At 42.4% G+C, this 18031-nt stretch overlaps 1 protein-coding gene across 1 annotated transcript in view; it reads right to left on the reverse strand.

The window, feature by feature from the left end:
* The window catches only part of PHACTR1 (phosphatase and actin regulator 1), a gene marked incomplete at its 5' end in the record, with an annotated part of 535964 nt that overhangs the window by 104942 nt on the left and 412991 nt on the right, over nt 1–18031 (reverse strand). The window lies entirely within an intron of this gene.

Here is an 18031-nt window from a genome sequence, read left to right on the forward strand (position 1 = left end):
TTTTGATACTATGATCAGCATTTTAATCCAATTATTTAATCATCAAGACAATCAAATTACCTATGAGGCAGGCACTTTTAATCTCATTTTATTTAACCGCGATATATGGTTGAGGAAACTGTACCATAGAGCAGCTCAACAACCTATCAGAGTCATACTGAGAAGAGCATCCAGGATTCAAAGCCAGAAAACACTACCTCTGCCCTCAGCTTAACCTCTGCATCACACATCTTCCTGAGTGTGGCCTCTTCTCATAGGTGGGATTTCTTTTTTAATTACCTAGTGCATACAGATCATGTCTCATTGAGGATTTTGTTGCTTCCCAACTATTTTAAAAGTCATTTGAAAATATCTCCTAAAAAGCTCCCTGGATTGGTACCCAGGCTCCCGAGGAGAGCCTAGGGGGCGGTGGGAGACCTCCATGCGACACCCACCCACTGCTCTCCTCTCTTGGCTCCAAACAAGGAACGGACTGTTCAGTTCCCAAACACACTCCCACTTGACCAGCCATTCACCTGAGCCAACCGTTCAGGCAGGTGGGAGCTGCAGGGGGGAAGAGGGAGCGCTTCCTCTCCGATCAGTGGGTATGATGGAGGGCAAGGCAAGTGGAAACAGAGCCCCAGAGTGGGGAAGTGAGGGCAGCACGAAAGGGCAGGCCTGTGGCCCCAGGTAGGGAAGGGGAAACCAGCAGAACCTGTAGAGGAAAGAAAGCTATTCCAGCAGCTGACATTTCAGTAAACACGGAATGGAGGAGGGGAGAGGTGACAGCAATCACTTTTGTCAACTTGAGATTCTTTATATCCTTTGGATACACAATTATTCGGGGGGGGGGAATACCAGTTATAAAATAAGGAAACAATTTTATGCACACAAATTTAGATGCAGATTACACATACACACACACACCCCTCAATAGAATTTCATGCAAAGAATAGGAGTAAGAACTAGAAAGAAAGCAAGGAAACAAGAATTGTGATTGCAACTATGTTACCCACTAGCTGTGTGCCCTTAATCAAGTCACTTTGCCAGTCTGGGAAGACACTGGTGTCCCCACCCCAGCCACCACAATTTACCCACAGACGTGAGGGCAGGAAGGTTGTACGGAAGGGCAAGGGTTAAAGGTGAGTGGGAGAATCAATGGAGCGGTGTTCGTTTTGGGAGGTGAAGGAGTTTTATGTCCCAACCCAAATAGCAAGATATGGTGGGAAGAGGGCAGACGGGGTTCTCGTGCAGAAGAGGGATGCCCGGGGAAGGGGAAGAGAGGTGCGTGCAGCTCGGTTAGAAAGTTCTGCCTGATTTTAAAAAAGATTTTCTCAGCAGCACGGTGGGAAAGACTGAACAGGCAAGAAGAAGGGGGGGGGGGTTTAAGTAAAAAGTTTGTTAGCGATCTTTTGGGTGAATAAACAGGTGCTTTGCCATCCTGTACTGAACCATGTAAATGAACAGATTTCTCTTCAACAAAATGAGGATTCCCAGGGGCTTTTCAAAACCGTGGAGTAAAGAGGATGAACCTGACCCACGGCACTCAGGGAAGGATCTGCAGCGAGGCGGACAGAGCCCTAGACGCAGAGGTCCGAGATCTCAAGTATCAGCAGAATACGGTCACTGTCAGGCCAACCGCTTAGGTATCCGGACCTCAGCTGTCTCTCCGCACTCATTCAACAACTGAGGACCAGCTGCCTGGAGTGCAAAGCTACTCTGTCAGGGACTGGAAATGATGGTGACCAAAGGGACAGCCCCTCCATCACAGGGATTATAGACTAATGTGTGATTCAGTCATCAAATGATGATATCGCCTAATGTGTGACTGCAAATTGAGATGGGCCTCATAAAAGAAGACATGGTTCCTTGGGGCTTCCCTGGTGGCACAGTGGTTAAGAATCCGCCTGCCAATGCAGGGGACATGGGTTCAAGCCCTGGTCGGGGAAGATCCCACATGCCGTGGAGCAACTAAGCCCGTGCACCACAACTACTGAGCCTGTGCTCTAGAGCCCACGAGCCACAACTACTGAGCCCGTGCGCCACAACTACTGAAGCCTGCACGCCTAGAGCGCATGCTCCGCAACAAGAGAAGCCACCGCAATAAGAAGCCCACGCACCGCAAGGAAGAGTAGCCTCCGCTCGCCGCAACTAGAGAAAGCCCGCGTGGAGCAACAAAGACCTAATGCAGCCAAAAATAAAATAAATAAAATAATTTTTTTTTAAAAAAAGAAGAAGACATGGTTCCATCAGAGCATATGATAAATAACCTCCTCCACTGGGGAGGTAGAAAAGGCTTTTCTGAGGAAGAAACCCCAGAGCTGAGTTTGAAAGATAAATATACCTTATCTTAGCCCAGGGCAGCTGGGTAGGAGCTGACGGAAACACTCCAGATACAGCAAGCTTGGCAACGGCTCCTGACGGAGGAATCAGGGTGCCGTGGACAAGCAGAAAGCAATCTGGTATGACTGTACCACCAGCACCAGGTGTAGAATGATGCTTTAAGATGTGGCCAAAGGGGCAGGGGGCCTGGGCCATGCAAAGGCCTTATTGACCATGTTATTCGAAGGGAAATGGGAAGAAGTGATCAGATTTAAGTATCTGAAAGACCAACGCCCATTTTAGTGTGGAGGATGGGTTGGAGGGAGGCCAGTTACCAGGTGATTACAGAAGTCTGGGCAGAAGACGGTGGCAGCTACCTTAAGATGCTAAAGACAGACACAGAGACAAGGGATACACTCAAGACACGTGAAGGTGGCAATGTTGCCACGACCCGAAGGTAAGGATTGGCCATGGGGTGTGCAGGGGAGAGAGGGGTCAACGAGGACTCCTTGGTTCTTGACTCGAGTAACTAAATGGACAGTGGTGTCAATGACTACGGTAGGGGACACAGAAGGAGAATCAGGCATGGAGGGAGGATGGTGAGCTCAATGTCATCAACACCCAGGAGGAGCTATCAGGTATGTGCTCGGGAAAGGTAGTGGGATACATCATGAAACAGGGATGATGAGACTGTCCTATACGTGGCAGTGTTTCTCAAACTTTCCCATGTGATTACTCCTAATGGTAAAGGAGTAATGCCAGGGGCTCCAAGGGTATGACTGAAGTTGCCTGTCCCAAGCATGCCATTTCTTTAATGTATTGAGTTTTCCCTTAAGAACGAAGGTGGCGCTCACAAAATATATCTGCTCTTATTTAAATAAGAAAGTACCCCCCCTCCACCCTCTCCCACAGGCACACCAATTTCCACCTTTAACTGACATTCCGGGAAGATGTGGCTTATTTATGCCTTGGCTTTGTCCGTTTCCTGTGCAGAACCCTGTGCCCAGAGAGGATACACAGATCATTGTGAGAAGGGTGGATGTCATGTCATTTCATTTAATCTTCACCACAGTCCTGCGAAGTGTTATTCTTCCCATTATACAGATGTGGCACCTGAGGCCCAGCAAAATTAACTTGCTCAGGGTCACAGAGCAGTAAGTAGAAGAGCAGAAAGAGACTTTAAAGCCTGTGGGGTTTTTTTTTTGCCTCCACAATACCACTTTATTATGGAGATTGTTATTATGTATATAGGCTCTAAATATAATCTAATGTATACCGCTTTAAAAATGGAAGGCAAGAATAAACAACAAGGTCCTATTGCACAGGATACTATATTCAATATCCTGTGATAAACCACAATGGAGAAGAATACGAAAAAGAATATATATACGTATAACTGAATCACTTTGCTGTACAGCAGAAATTAACACACTGTAAACCAACTATACTTCAAGGGAGTAAGTTTTTAAAAATAGAAGGCAATTTTATTACTAGTTTATTTGGGGCTGAGCATCACAGTGAAATAACATAATTACACTTTGGTTCAGGACCTTCTTCTTTCTAAGACACTCTTCACTATCTCTCTTAACAAGGTATACGTTATGCCTCTCTGCTAATCTTATTTTCAGCAGTTCCTCCAAAGTTCCAGCTAAGTTTAACTGGGGTCAAAGACAAGCTCACCCACTGCCCGAGGGAGTGAAATAAAATGGGCTCTTGGGGCAGGAGGACAACTCAAATCACCTGCCCTGGGCTACTACTAAGCCATAAACCCCCCAGGGGAAGAGGATTCCATGTGGGGAGAAAGAAAATATAACGGCTTCCTTTTCACCGACCAAGGCTAGGTCCAATCCTCCCTCTCCAACAATTCTGGCTTTGGGTAAAACAAAGACAAAAAAAGAAGAGAAGAGAAGAGATTATGAAAAGTTAAGGAAGTCAGAAGACGAGGAACAATGCATGGGGGAAGAGAAGGTATAACGTGTACTGCATCTGTCCAAAGGATAGGAGGAATAAATCAGGTAAGTGCGCACCGAGGTGTGATAGGGAGCTGATTAACTGGGGGATGTTGGTCTCTGGGAGATGGGAAATGGAAGTTAACAGAACAACATCATTTATCTCTTAAAAGGAAAATAAAACTGAAAAGCTACTTCGTTAAACTTGTGGCAAAAAGCACACAAGTAGGTAACATTTTTATATAAAAAAATAAAGTCAGTAAGGACTTAATTTAAAATAAGAAAATCTACTATATAAGGATCACTCCAATATTATTGAGTTATTAAAGCACAGGGCAAATAAAATCTGAGTGACCACACATGGGCATGTGCTGGTGTAAACGTTTTGGTTATGAAACTGGAACGTAGTGATTGTTGCATGACTCTTCAGTTTTACTAAAATCATTGAGCTGTACTCGTCCAAAGCATTAATTTTATGTTGTGTAAATTACACCTCAATCAAGCTGTTATGAAAAAAAAAAAATAGTGACCACCAGGGCAAAAACATGAGTTAAAAACAAAAATAGTAAATCTAAGCAGACGATTAAATTAAACTTGAGGCCGCAGTCAGCAAGAGGACAACAGTAAAATACAAGGATTAGATGTGTAGCACACAAAAGTAACTTTCTAAAGACAATTATTTTAACCTCTAACAGAATAGAAACAAAATAGAAAAAGCAGGAAGCTGAAAAATGAAAATACAGCTCAGAGCACAACAACGCAACTCCTTGGATCTTTAGAAAAGAACCAAATCTCCAGGCGGTAGGAGGTGCAGAACACTGTAATAGGCTCTTTTTTTTTTTTTTTTTTTGCGGTACGCGGGCCTCTCACTGTTGTGGCCTCTCCCGCTGCGGAGCACAGGCTCCGGACGCGCAGGCTCAGCGGCCATGGCTCACGGGCCCAGCCGCTCCGCGGCATGTGGGATCCTCCCGGACCGGGGCACGAACCCGTGTCCCCTGCATCGGCAGGCGGACTCTCAACCACTGCGCCACCAGGGAAGCCCTGTAATAGGCTGTTGAGATGGGCCTGTGGTGACTGAAACATCAAAACCAAATTGCATAAACCAGCAAGTGTGCCAAGGCTACTGCAGGGACACCCGGTCTAAAATTCTACGCCAGCCTGTGAGACAGCCTGAAGAGGAAAAGGCTAAAAATGACTGGCTGGCTTTTAGAGGCAAACAAAGACGAAGAATTAGTTGAGTCGGTCCAAACACATCTTAAAAAGCTTCACATACCCCTCTTTTCTCGCCTGAAATGAGTGCGAGAAGTACTTCTCAATTACTGTACCAAAAATGGCCCCAAATGGCCCCCCAAAATGATATGAAAAGGTTGGCATGTCCAAGGAAGGCTCTCGAAGCTTGTCATTAAACAAAAGATTCATATAAAAACCATGCAGAAAACCTTGAAAGGCCTTTTTTTTAAACATCTTTATTGGAGTATAATTGCTTTACAATGGTGTGTTTCTGCTTTATAACAAAGTGAATCAGCCCTACATATACATATATCCCCATATCTCCTCCCTCTTGTGTCTCCCTCCCACCCCTCTAGGTGGTCACAAAGCACCGAGCTAATCTCCCTGTGCTATGCGGCTGCTGGCATAGCTATTCTTGCATTTTATCACCATCTATTGACCGTGCCTTTTTATTTTTCGTACTTCTGATACGCTGACATCTAGGAGCCATGCTGATCCTAGAGACAGACAGCCCCTCCCAGGGCTAACAGATTCCTACAGATAGTAAGTGACTTGCCTAGGAGCCTGCCTTTCATATGCAAAGCGACCACTCCAGAGCCCCTATCCTCAATCATCTCCTTTACGGAGTCCTTGCACTACAGGCCAAGGTTCTCCTGCCCTCATCACCCCAGGACCAGGTACCAGACAACTAGAGACAGTCCTTATGCCCCAGAGCCACTAAAATGATTCACCCTAGCCAGGCACACCTGCTAACTCTGTCCTGCACATTCCTTCCTGTGGAAACCGCAATAAAGGCTCTTGCCCACGTTCTCCTCCCTTTCTGCTTCCTGAACAACCCTGGTGCTTCTCCACGTGGCTCTCCATGGCCTGGCATGACCCGTTCGCTTCGGGATCTGTGAATGTAACAGACTCTCTTTTCAATGGCAATTGTCTCTTGACCTGTGGGCTTCACCATACCTGAATAATACTAAAGCCTACATTTTAAAACACACCTATTCTTGCACTGGTTTGTAAACAAAGGGAAAAACTAATGAGGGTTTTGGTTTTCACAGCTTTATGTTCCATTCTATTGCTCTGAGGTCTGTTTACATTTGAGCGAGTGCTTTAGTCACAGAAAGTCTGGTGAAGGACCCATTCTCAGCAGTAAATTCCACCAAGGCACAGAGACTAACTCTGGTAATGGAGTGACAGCAGTTCTAATCACTACCGTCAACCTCTTTTGAGCCACCACCGCAGTAGATGCCATATTTACTAAAAGCCCGTTCCCCATCACCTCCCCCTAATTATTTTTTCTTCAGCCTCCCTATCCACATGGTATGTGCTAAGCCACGGAATCCTATGCTTCTTTAACATCAGTGAATTTAAAACAGGCATCTTGGATGGGCTTGTTCTGCTTAGTGAATGCCTGCGATGGATGACTTTGTTAAAAATAACTAGGACATTCTCTTTTTATTTTTTTCATGTGCTCACATACACGTATTCTTTAATTTTTTTATTTATAAAAATACATGAAACATTTTCACTGTAAATAATTCAAGAAACAGAAAACAAACTCCTTTTTCATTGTCCCTCCTTCCATAGACCCAACTCATCAAGTCTCACTACTGCCCTTCTTTGATATTTTCATTCTCTCTTTTCCTTCCTCCCTCTCTCTCTCTCCCTCTTTCCCACACACACCCACACTATATAAATACAGTTTTTAAAACCACAAATGGGTCATATTGCTCTATAACTCTTTTTTCTCCTCTCATTTATAAGTATGTTTTAGAGATCTTCCCATCAGTACAAACAGAAGCACCTCTTTCTTTTTGAGTACCACATACCATGACATGGGATATAAGCGCCAGAACTTATTTCACCATCTGCAGCTGAAGAAAATTTAAGTTGCTTTGCATTTTTGGCCTACAAATATTGCTACTGTGAATATGCCTGTTCAGGCACCCATGTGAACAGGTAAACGAATTTTTCTAAAATATATCACTAGGCTTACTGGGCAGGGTATTTTCGCTGTGCTCCCCATACTGATGGAAGAAAGAAACTCTTGTATTTCATAAAGTGAGGAAACGGGGGAAAAAAAGTAATATTGATGCTTTTTCAGTCATCTGGTTCTCAGAGTACCAGAGCAGGGAGTTGTTCATATTTTTCTCTAGGATAATCTATCTCTGTTGAATTCTCTGCTCAACTGCCTTTAAATTACATTCTGTATGGGATAGAAGTTTGAAGGGGGGAAAACAATTGAGAAATGATGAAATCTGCAGTAGCTTACTGCAGAGTCTTATGCTTTCAGTGGTTAGAATAGTCAACTTGCAAGTAAAGTCTGTAGCTTTTATCCCTTTAAAATTTGACAACTCCAGTGAAAGTGAATTTATGCTAGAGATCTACAAGGAACAAATGGAGAGACCCTCCAGAACCTGGAACCTACCTCTACTTCCCAGCTGACATCATCAATACGGAAAATTATTAATATGATGCCACTACATCCTAGAAGGACCCAACATGAAACAACCAACCCACATTTACACTATCTCCAGAGAAAATGCATCCATTTTCCTTAAGATGAAGAGACGCTCTTTCAAAATTAAATGTAAACGGGCTTCCCTGGTGGCGCAGTGGTTGAGAGTCCGCCTGCTGATGCAGGGGACACGGGTTCGTGCCCCGGTCCAGGAAGATCCCACATGCCGCGGAGCGGCTGGGCCCGTGAGCCGTGGCCGCTGGGCCTGCGCGTCCAGAGCCTGTGCTCCGCAACGGGAGAGGCCACAACAGTGAAAGGCCCGTGTACCGCAAAAAAAAAAAAAAAAAAATTAAATGTATACATACAATATATAAAAGAGGGGAAAGGAGAGCAAGGATTTGGAGGAAGGGATAAATCCAGAGGTCTTCCATTTCAAAAGATCAGATGACAAATACCAGTTGATCTTCTATTTCATAAGGAAACTAAGGAGAAAAGCAACAAGGTTGTCAATCTAAATGCTGTGTTGAAGAAAGAAGTAGAAAAGAATGCAATTTTAAACGTCTAGTTTCAGACAGAATGGTACGATAAACACATTCAAGAAGTCCTGTTAATCTAGAAGCAATCTGTATGAGCACCGACTTTTACCAACAGATGAGGTTGAGGGGTCCTATGAACAGCTAAACATTTTGCTAAATGTAGGATCACTAGGCAAGAAGGTTTTTGATTACTTGATTATCCAAAGAAAGCGTATTGAATTACTAATTCAAAATGAAAAATCGCTTTTAACGTATTTGGCAATTAAGGCCGAGTGAGCCTCAAACTCGGAAAGACTGAACAACGTCCAACTGTGTAGCACAGAGAACTATATTCAGTATCTTGTGATAAACCATAATGGAAAAGAATACATAAAGAATATGTATATATAAACCGAATCCCTTTGCTGTACAGCAGAAATTAACACAACATTGAAATCAACTACACTTTAATAAGATTTTTTTTAAAAACCAGAGAGACTGACCAGTTTAGAACTATTTTCTCCTCTAAAAATCTAAACCATGTGGAAATTTCATCTAAAAGATTGAATCTAAGGTGTAATTGTCCTCATCACATAATAAGCATAGATCCTGATTCACAATGTTACAACGTGAACTCCAGCAACGGTCCAAGTGGATGGGGTGCATGAATAAGGTTCCTCATCTCTAACATGGTAACCCACCCAATGGACTCGTGCAACACTGAGTAGCTAGCTTACATCAACTCTTCCCGGCCCATGAGGTAGGAGATGAGATTGTTTATTTACTGTTGTTTGTGATTACATCCAAGTCATCTAGATCAGCACTTTCCACAGTCTGTTCTGCAGAATAGTAACCCCCAGAGATGCTCTGAGGAAAGGGTTGGAGGACAATAGTTTTGGGAAATGCCATGTACCACTGGAGAATCACAGTGTTCGTTAGCAGGAGAGGACCTAAAGAAACCAGTTTAACTCAGTTTAACCCAGTGTTTCTCCCAAATTCATTTGACAGTATGACCCTTTTATGGAGTACCATGGGTCTTTCATTCTGAGGAAAATCTTCTGCGAAACAATGATCTAAATTCCAGGTTGCAGGAAGCAAATGTGGTTGTTCTGTTGTAAAAAGGAACCAGGGAGGTCAGCTTTTCTAACTCAGCAGGGACACAGGGGGGCCAAGATCTTTCATAAGGAGCTTTCTGGTCAATGTTTGAATCAAACACAACAGAAAACCTAAAGTCCTGCAATATTAAATGAGCAAAGGCATGACTGAAAGATCCAGAAAGATCCTAATGGAGCAAAGTGACCAGCCATCCATCTACCAGTCCTCCTGTGGTCCTGGTAGAGACTTCAGCTGGTAGACATCTGCATTCCAGTGACCTCCCCAGATGGGCAGTCCCCCATCCATTCTCCAGATAAGTAAAGACTAGACTTAACCCTGATCAGCTCAATACTTCAGAGTATCTGTCCAAAACAACAATCTGGGTTTTGACATAATTGGTATTAGGTACTTCTTTCTGACAGTAATGCAGACAGTATAATTTCCTCTGGAGTCGGAGAGCATGAGAGTTGGACATGTCATTAGCATAGACAAGGCGATTTATTTCCCTCTTACTGTGGGAGAAATGCCTGCAGTCAGGTCCCACAGGAGCCTTATCCACTGATGAAGTGTATGAGAAAAAGGATCACAGACTCATTTCAAGCTGTAAGTTGTGCTGTTAAAAGCACCTTTTTCATGGATCTTGATTGGATCCTGGTTTGAACAAACTAGCTATCAAAGCATTTGGGGGTCAGTTGGGAAAATATGAATATGAACTGGGTATCAGACGATATTTTAGGGAATTACTATTAGTTTTGCTACCTATGATAATGGAATTGGGGTTACAGAGGACATTTTCTTGAGTTTTTAGAGATGAATGATTAGAGATGTCTGTCATTCACTTCAAAACACTTCAGGAAAAAAAAAAAAAGCAATGAATATGGCCACATCTTAGTAACTGTTAGGTGATGGCTATATAACTCTACAATTAAACTGTGCAATGATATCATTATACAATTCTCTCATGTTTGAAAATTCTCAAAATAAAATGTAAACGCACAAAATGAATGAATCTTACAAGTAATGCTGAGTGAAAAGAGCAAGACAAAAGAACACACACACCGTGATTCCATTTATATAAAGTTCAAAACTGGCAAAACTAAATATATGGTTTAGAGATGCATCTCTCTAAACTTTAAAACTACAAAGAAAAGGATATGATGACAATAAAAAATCAGGACAGCGGCCACCTTTGGTGGGGAGGGAAATTGCAATCACAGAGGCACATTAAGGGGCTCCCAGATACTGTCAATTTTTTCTTTTTCTTTTTTTTTGATGTGGCAGCAGTTATATGCACTTTATAACCAACTGTTAAACTGTACATTGATGCTTAATGCATTTTCTCAATGTATGTTTTATTTTCCAAAGCAAAAGCATTCAAAGGACCTCCTTACTAATTCTGCTTCTCTTTTCACTGATGTATTAGCCTCTGAAGGGGAGTAAAAAAACTCAGCCACCACAGAATGAAATTATACAGTTGGCCAGCAGACAACTCTTGCTGATGAAAGAAAGGGTGATCATAGGCAATAAAAGCCACAAGTTCTTTCCTGGTCATTTCTTCAAAGAGTTCAGATACGAGCACAGAATGGTTGCTCTTAATGCCTGCAAGTATCTGGGCAGCAGAAGAGGGACCTGAAGTTTGAGGGGGAGAAAGCTGGCAGAAAGTTTTCGAGGTGAGTAATTCTGCAGAAGTAAGTATTCTGATTTTTGAAAATAGGTTGAACTGTTCTTGGAGTCCATCCTTGAAGTGGCATGTAAGAAGCAACTTCGGGGAATTAGTTTTGCAAGGATCGGGCTCAACACTCTTGGGAGGGCACCGAGGAAAGCTTATGTTACAATTGACAGATTCCATCTTCTCTCTCTCTACCCCAATCTGCACAGGAAAACTTCAGACCAAATTCGAACAGAATAACTATCAGTTTTCTCTTCGGAGATTTACAAGACACGGTAGAAATACTTCCTTCTCCATTTATTGGTCCCCTCTTATGGGAACATGGTAGAACAATGATTTAATAAAACTAAGATCTGAAAAGTAATGTAGGTTAAGCCCTGTTTACAACCTTCATTTTGTCTTTTCACCTATATATCACCTATTACAAGGGACTTTATTTCATTAAATGTGGAACAGGTGGCCCTACGGTGATAGAGAATGCAATGTAATGAAAGTATTTATGTTAGAAATAAAGGTTTGATGCTTTGGTGTTTGCTTCTTTTACTTGCAGGGAAGTGTGTCCTAACATCTAATTTTTTTTGTGATTGTGTACCAAGCTACAATTCACATTTCCATCATATTCTCTGCTACCTCTAACACTCCGGTCAGGAATAAAAAAGAAAATTCATTGATTTAGAGCTAGTTAAGTGACTTTCTCTTCCAGATGTAGGAAGCATAATGCTGTACTGTATTTCATTCCAGACACCTAATTATTACTGATTGCTTTATGACAGAAAGGTATCGCCCAAAGCACTGAAGAAGGAAATCTGAAATCCTGCCCAGAACAGCTTAATAGCCCAGCTACCACCTGTTACCCCAAAGATAATAGGGCCCTTGTTCAAAGGGTTTTGTGCTGTCAAGTTAATGGAAATAGGTTTGCCTCTTTCACTGCTTGTTTTTCCTCTAATGGTCCAATCAACTCTGCTGCAATGAAGTCTTTAGAAGGTGGTGTTAAGATGTTTAGGCTTTAAAATCTTACTTCTCTGATTCTTTATAAGACAGAGAAAGACAGCAGTGTTAGACTGAGGGAATTTATTTGCTCTTAGTATCTAGTCAGATTAAAGTCAACTAATGATTTTGAACAAAAATTTAAAAAACCATAACTATATACAGTTACGTCAAATGTCTACTCAGACAAATATTTTGTCCGAAAGGGACATTTTTGTGTGAAGACTTGATTTCTCCCTTCCATTGCCATGGTAACAGTCAACGATGCATTAGGAACTACTTACTGCGCTTTCCATGTAGTACTTTATTGTAAGTTTCACAACAACTCCAGAGGCGTGATTATCACCATTTTGCAGATAAACAAGATGTTAAGTAACTTGCCCAAGGTGCAAAATTGGACTTGAACCCAAGCCGTGTGATTCCAGTGTGTGAAAACTTAAGCATGACATTATACTGCCCGTCGCCTGACAACTCATCGAGACTATCCTTAAATAAACAAACACGTACAGATCGGCTACAGTGCATATACAGAAGAACGAAGAATATGCCTTTTGCTATTTTCTGGGCCAAATTTTGTAGCCTGTAAACTCTGATCATTTCTTAAATCATCTTATTAAAATTTAGCAGTGACTTAATTGTCACCAAATGAGGTTTCACAAATGAAGACAAAGCATCCTGCCTCACGCATAAAACTCAATAAGTTGTGCGATTGTTTTTATGATCACGCTATACTTTAGGAAAAAGTTAAAGTGGCCAAAGGAAATACAGAGTCACACAGAAATTTATAATTTCACTCTCTTCTTTAATATGCGTATGTTAAGTAACATCCATGTTTTGGAAGGTAAATATCCACTCGGTTACTTCCCATCAGTCATTTCCGATGGAGAGAATTATAAAGGTAAGAAATGTGCAGATTTGCTATGTCCTTGAAACACTGAGCTACATCAAGCCTTTTATACCAAAGCAGAACAGAAATGCTCACGAAGAAGAAATGCGTAACTGCATATAATTAAATAACAAAACCTTCCAATCTAAGAGAAAGTCCAAGTAATTTAGAAACATCCTTTCCTACTCTGCATACCAAACACAGTTTTTCATTTGTCTCAACCTTCTCCTCTTGCATGATAAGATGCTTCACCCAGAAACAGACTGGGTTTGGCTATTCTTTATCTAAGCATCCGCCAGCTAATGATAAAAACAATATGGCCGGGCTTCCCTGGTGGCGCAGCGGTTGGGGGTCCGCCTGCCGATGCGGTGGGCGCGGGTTCGTGCCCCGGTCCGGGAGGATCCCACATGCCGCGGAGCGGCTGGGCCCGTGAGCCACGGCCGCTGGGCCTGCGCGTCCGGAGCCTGTGCTCCGCAGCGGGAGAGGCCCGCATACCGCAAAACAAAACAAAAAAACTCAATATGGCCAAATAGCCATGATCTACAAATAGGATAAGAGAGTTATTAATCTGTATTAGGGGGAAAAATCAACCATTATTAGTACCTAGATATTATTCCCTGAAAATCCCAGAATATTTGAATAGCAGGTGTGTGAATCAAACATTTACCCAAGCAGCAATTGGAAAAACTGAAAAACATAACCACTGCCAAAAGAAGCAGAAATCTCTTAACGTATGAAACGAAGAACAAAGGTCTAGAAGCACAGGCTGCTCAAAGCTTTCCTTGAGGCTCTGCTTGTTCTCACAGATGCCATCAATACCCCCTCCCTTTATGACAAAGCAGCGAGACAAGACAAGCAGCACGTTGCTCCCTTAAATGAACACGCAGCCTTCTCTGTTCCTCCTTTGTGATCGCAACTTCCGAGTTTTGTTTCTGATGGGTATTTGTGCACTCCTTTTGAAGTAACTGTCGCGTGCAGAGTGAAAGGTAACAAATGTGCAACGCTTAATTCACCAATGGAAATAGCAGAAATCAATGTCTTTCATTTGCTTGACACTGATTCTTTATAACATCATGAATGGAACTTTTTTTTCCTCCATAAAACTACCCAGCAGTCTCTTAATTTTACGGATTGACTCTGATTTGAGGAAATGTCTGGGCCAGGGCAGCAACTTCGAATTCAGATGTTGATTCTTAGTACCATCTGGGCTTGAGTGAGGGAGGGGATGAAGGATTTGATGGCCGTGGTCCTGATGGGAATCTAGCTGATCTCAATGGTGTTCAGAGGCGAAGTAAACCATCAACCCATTTTCTTTCTTCCTCACAAACCCACAAAAGTGGCTTCGCTGGCCTCATCGACAAGTTAATAGAAAAATCTTGCCCGAGGGTGTGTCTATAAAATGTTACAGGAATGAGCCATGAAAACAGATCAATCAGCTTGATTTGATTTCTTTCCTATCAAAACATCCTGTCACCTGGCAGCGCTATAACTAGATAAGCTAACCGCTGCGAAAGCGTGAAGACAGAGACAAAACAGAAACTGTCTGGACTTTGTCACACGTTCTGTCAAAGCTATTGGCTCAGGGATGCGATCAGCTTAGCATTTTTTAAATGGTGGTAAAATACACGTGACATAAAATTTACCATTGTAACCACCCCCAAGGGTACAGTTCAGTAGTTTAAGTATATTCATATTATTGTGTAACCAATATTTTCATCTTGTAAAACTGAAGCTCTATGCCTATTAAACAATAACTCCCCATTCTTCTCCCCTGCCAGCCCCTGGCAACCACCATTCTACTTTCTGTATCTATGAATCTGACTCCTCTGGGTACCTCATATAACTGAAATCATACAATATCTGTCTTTTTTTGTGACTGTCTTATTTCACTTAGCAAGGTACATCTATGTTGTAGCATGTGACAGGACTTTTTAAAGCTGGATAAATATTCAATTGTATGTGTATATATCACATTTTGTTTATCCATTCATCTGTCGATGGGCACTTAGGGTTGCTCTCACCTCTTGGCTATTGTGAATAATGCTGCTATGAACATGTGTGTGCAAATATCTCTTTGAGATCCTGCTTCAGAAGTGGGATGGCTGGATCATGTATGTAGCAGTTCTATGCTTAATTTTTTGAGGAACCACCATACTGTTTTCCTTAGTGGCTGCACCGTTTTACATTCCCACCGAAAGTGCACAAAAGCTCCAATTTTCCACATCCTCATAACACTTATTCTTTCTGTTTTTTTGGGGGGTTTTTGTTTGTTTTTTAAATAGCTATCCTAATGGGTGTGATGGGATGAAGTTAGTTGTAAGATGTCAAAACTCAGGGAGAGGAAAATTATGAGACTCTAATACCTAATGTTTGGCTGTGAGCTTAAATGCTTTTAAAAGTTGCCATTTCTTCACCTCGGATCACAGAAATAATAGCACAAGCTAAAGGTCTCCTTTGACCCTCTGGGATTATAAAACTTGATTTCTTTATAGAGGAAAAATGGGGATAAATTTAATGGAAAGGATGAATAAGTTAAGAGGAAAGTTTACATTTTTCAGAGAAAAAGTTTTGTTGTTATTGTCATTTTTATTTCCAAAATAGAAACTTATCCACAAGTGTCTTTATAATTCATGAAGGACAGTAGCTACACTGCAAATATCTGTACCTCTCTCCATTGTGCGTGATGAAAGTCTTTAATTATATGAGCCAAAGTTTCTAGTTTATGAGGAAACCTGGCTACCTGGTATGCACGTGGTTGCTTTCTTTGAAACTTCCACAGGGCTTGAAACAATGCTGTCCATTCACCTTGAGTTCCTCAAATGAAACTTTGGGGGAAATACAACTGCGTTCAAAGGTAGCAAGTATGGATTCTGTAAGCATTTCAACTCTACGTTTCAAACAGGTAGAGAATATATTTATAATGAAAAAAAGAATTAGTTTGTGAATATGTAGAGCAGGTGTTGGCAAACTTTTTCTGTAAAGGGCAGACAGCCACCAGTCTTTAAGAAACTACTCAGTTCTGTCATAGCAGCTCTAGACAGTACACAAATGAATAAGGTGGCTGTGTTCCAATAAAACTTTATTTACAAAAACAGGGTGGGAGACGGATTTGGCCTGTGGGTCATAGTTTGCTAACCCCTGTTGTAGAAAACCCAAGAGAAAGAACTTTATAGAGTTCTCCCATAAGTTGAAGGAGGAAGAACAAACCTTCAAGCTGTGTGGCAAAAAAAAAAAAAAAAAAAAGACAAACGGCAAAAGAAACCTTCTTGACATCATTGCTTTCAAAACTAAGTATAAAACTGTGGCTTTCATATAAAAAAATGCATTTCCGGGCTCCATGTCATGTTCACACTTTTGATCCTTGAGCTAAAGAAGCTTATGATACATGAGAATCAACATAACCTCGGATGTCGAACCTTGAAATCCTAACTTCTTCAAAAGCTAAAGTTTAACTTTACAAAGAAGAAAATCTCAGGTAGAAATGGCACGTTTCATCCTAAGTCACTTAACAAATTCTTGTTGTCAGTGTGTGGAAATGACGTTTTCCTCACTAACTACAATTGGAGGCTGCAAGGTAACCACTGGAAGGAAACGCTGGACCAATCCCTCTGACATCCGCCTCGTTTCCCCCTTGGAGTTTCTCCCAAAGTGGTGAGAAAGGCTCTCTCCTTGACCAAACTCTAGTCCAGAGGCTCCTCTAAGCCTCTTCTTGACCTGGCCTCTAAGAACTCAATTTTCAACACTAACGATTTTGTCCACCCCTGACACTAAGAGACTTGAAGCAACACATATAGTTTCTAGCAGCTCAAGGCTGCATCCCCTGGACAATGATGATAGCTCCCGCAAGTACCTGCCTCAGAAAGCTGAGTACTGCCCAAAGAACCTACTGTTTTTGTTCCAGCCGAAACCTGACACAGGCCCCTGGGCTCCCTTTTCTTTGGGCATTTACTTTAGAAAACTGACAATAGTAAATCCTTTCTCTGTGCCTTTAAGACAGAGGCAGATGTATACATATCTTCTACAACCCAGGAGTGTCTTTCTCAAGGATACGGAAGCCATTCCTTTGAAACATAATCATCAAAAAGGACCGAGCCCCTGTCTTCCGGTCTCTGTGGGAGGGTAGGAGCTGAACTTCAGCAAGAGCCAGTGAACAGACACAGACGGCGGGATCACACCCCTTAAGGGCCTTCAGGGCTTTTCCTTTAGCTACCCAGTGTTACACGGGGTTCAATTTACTACTGCAGTAATTAGGAATAAAAACTGTCTTAGGGCCTGAAACTAACGTCCAGCTTTCTCTTTGACAGTTACTTCTCCACACTGTCTTCAGGGGACACTGCTCAGTCTTTAATGCTGAGGCCCCAAGAGGAACAAAACTCCCTCCTCTTATTTTCCTTAGCATGTCTTTACACACATCACCCCTTCCAATCCCAAGAGGCCCCAGCAGACTCTCTGACTGATGCTTCACAGGTGAGCCCAAGAGACATGTTTTCCTCTCCCACCACCTGCAGCCTCTGCTCTCTCACTTTCGGATTTCTAGAGCGATGGGTCTCTCTGTCCAGGTGAATGACAACAGGAACAGACCCACCCATTCTCATCCTCATTCCCCATCACCACGTGCACGGGCCACCCGTGTATTATAACCACATCTTAGTACAATACAACAGCATAGGATTCAAACCACAGGCATGACCAAATATAGAAACCAGACCGTTACTTTATTTTTACTTTGGACAAAAGAGCATGGGGGAAAAGGTATATGGATGACTTAATCCCAGTAATTTAAACCTTCCAGTGAGGCAACTTTTTTTTTTTTTGCAGTATGCGGGCCTCTCACTGTTGCGGCCTCTCCCGTTGCGGAGCACAGGCTCCGGACGCGCAGGCTCAGCGGCCATGGCTCACGGGCCCAGCCGCTCCGCGGCATGTGGGATCTTCCCGGACCGGGGCACG

This window comes from Leucopleurus acutus, assembly GCF_964270905.1.
Source record: "Leucopleurus acutus genome assembly, chromosome: 10".
In the NCBI taxonomy this organism is placed as follows: domain Eukaryota; kingdom Metazoa; phylum Chordata; class Mammalia; order Artiodactyla; family Delphinidae; genus Leucopleurus; species Leucopleurus acutus.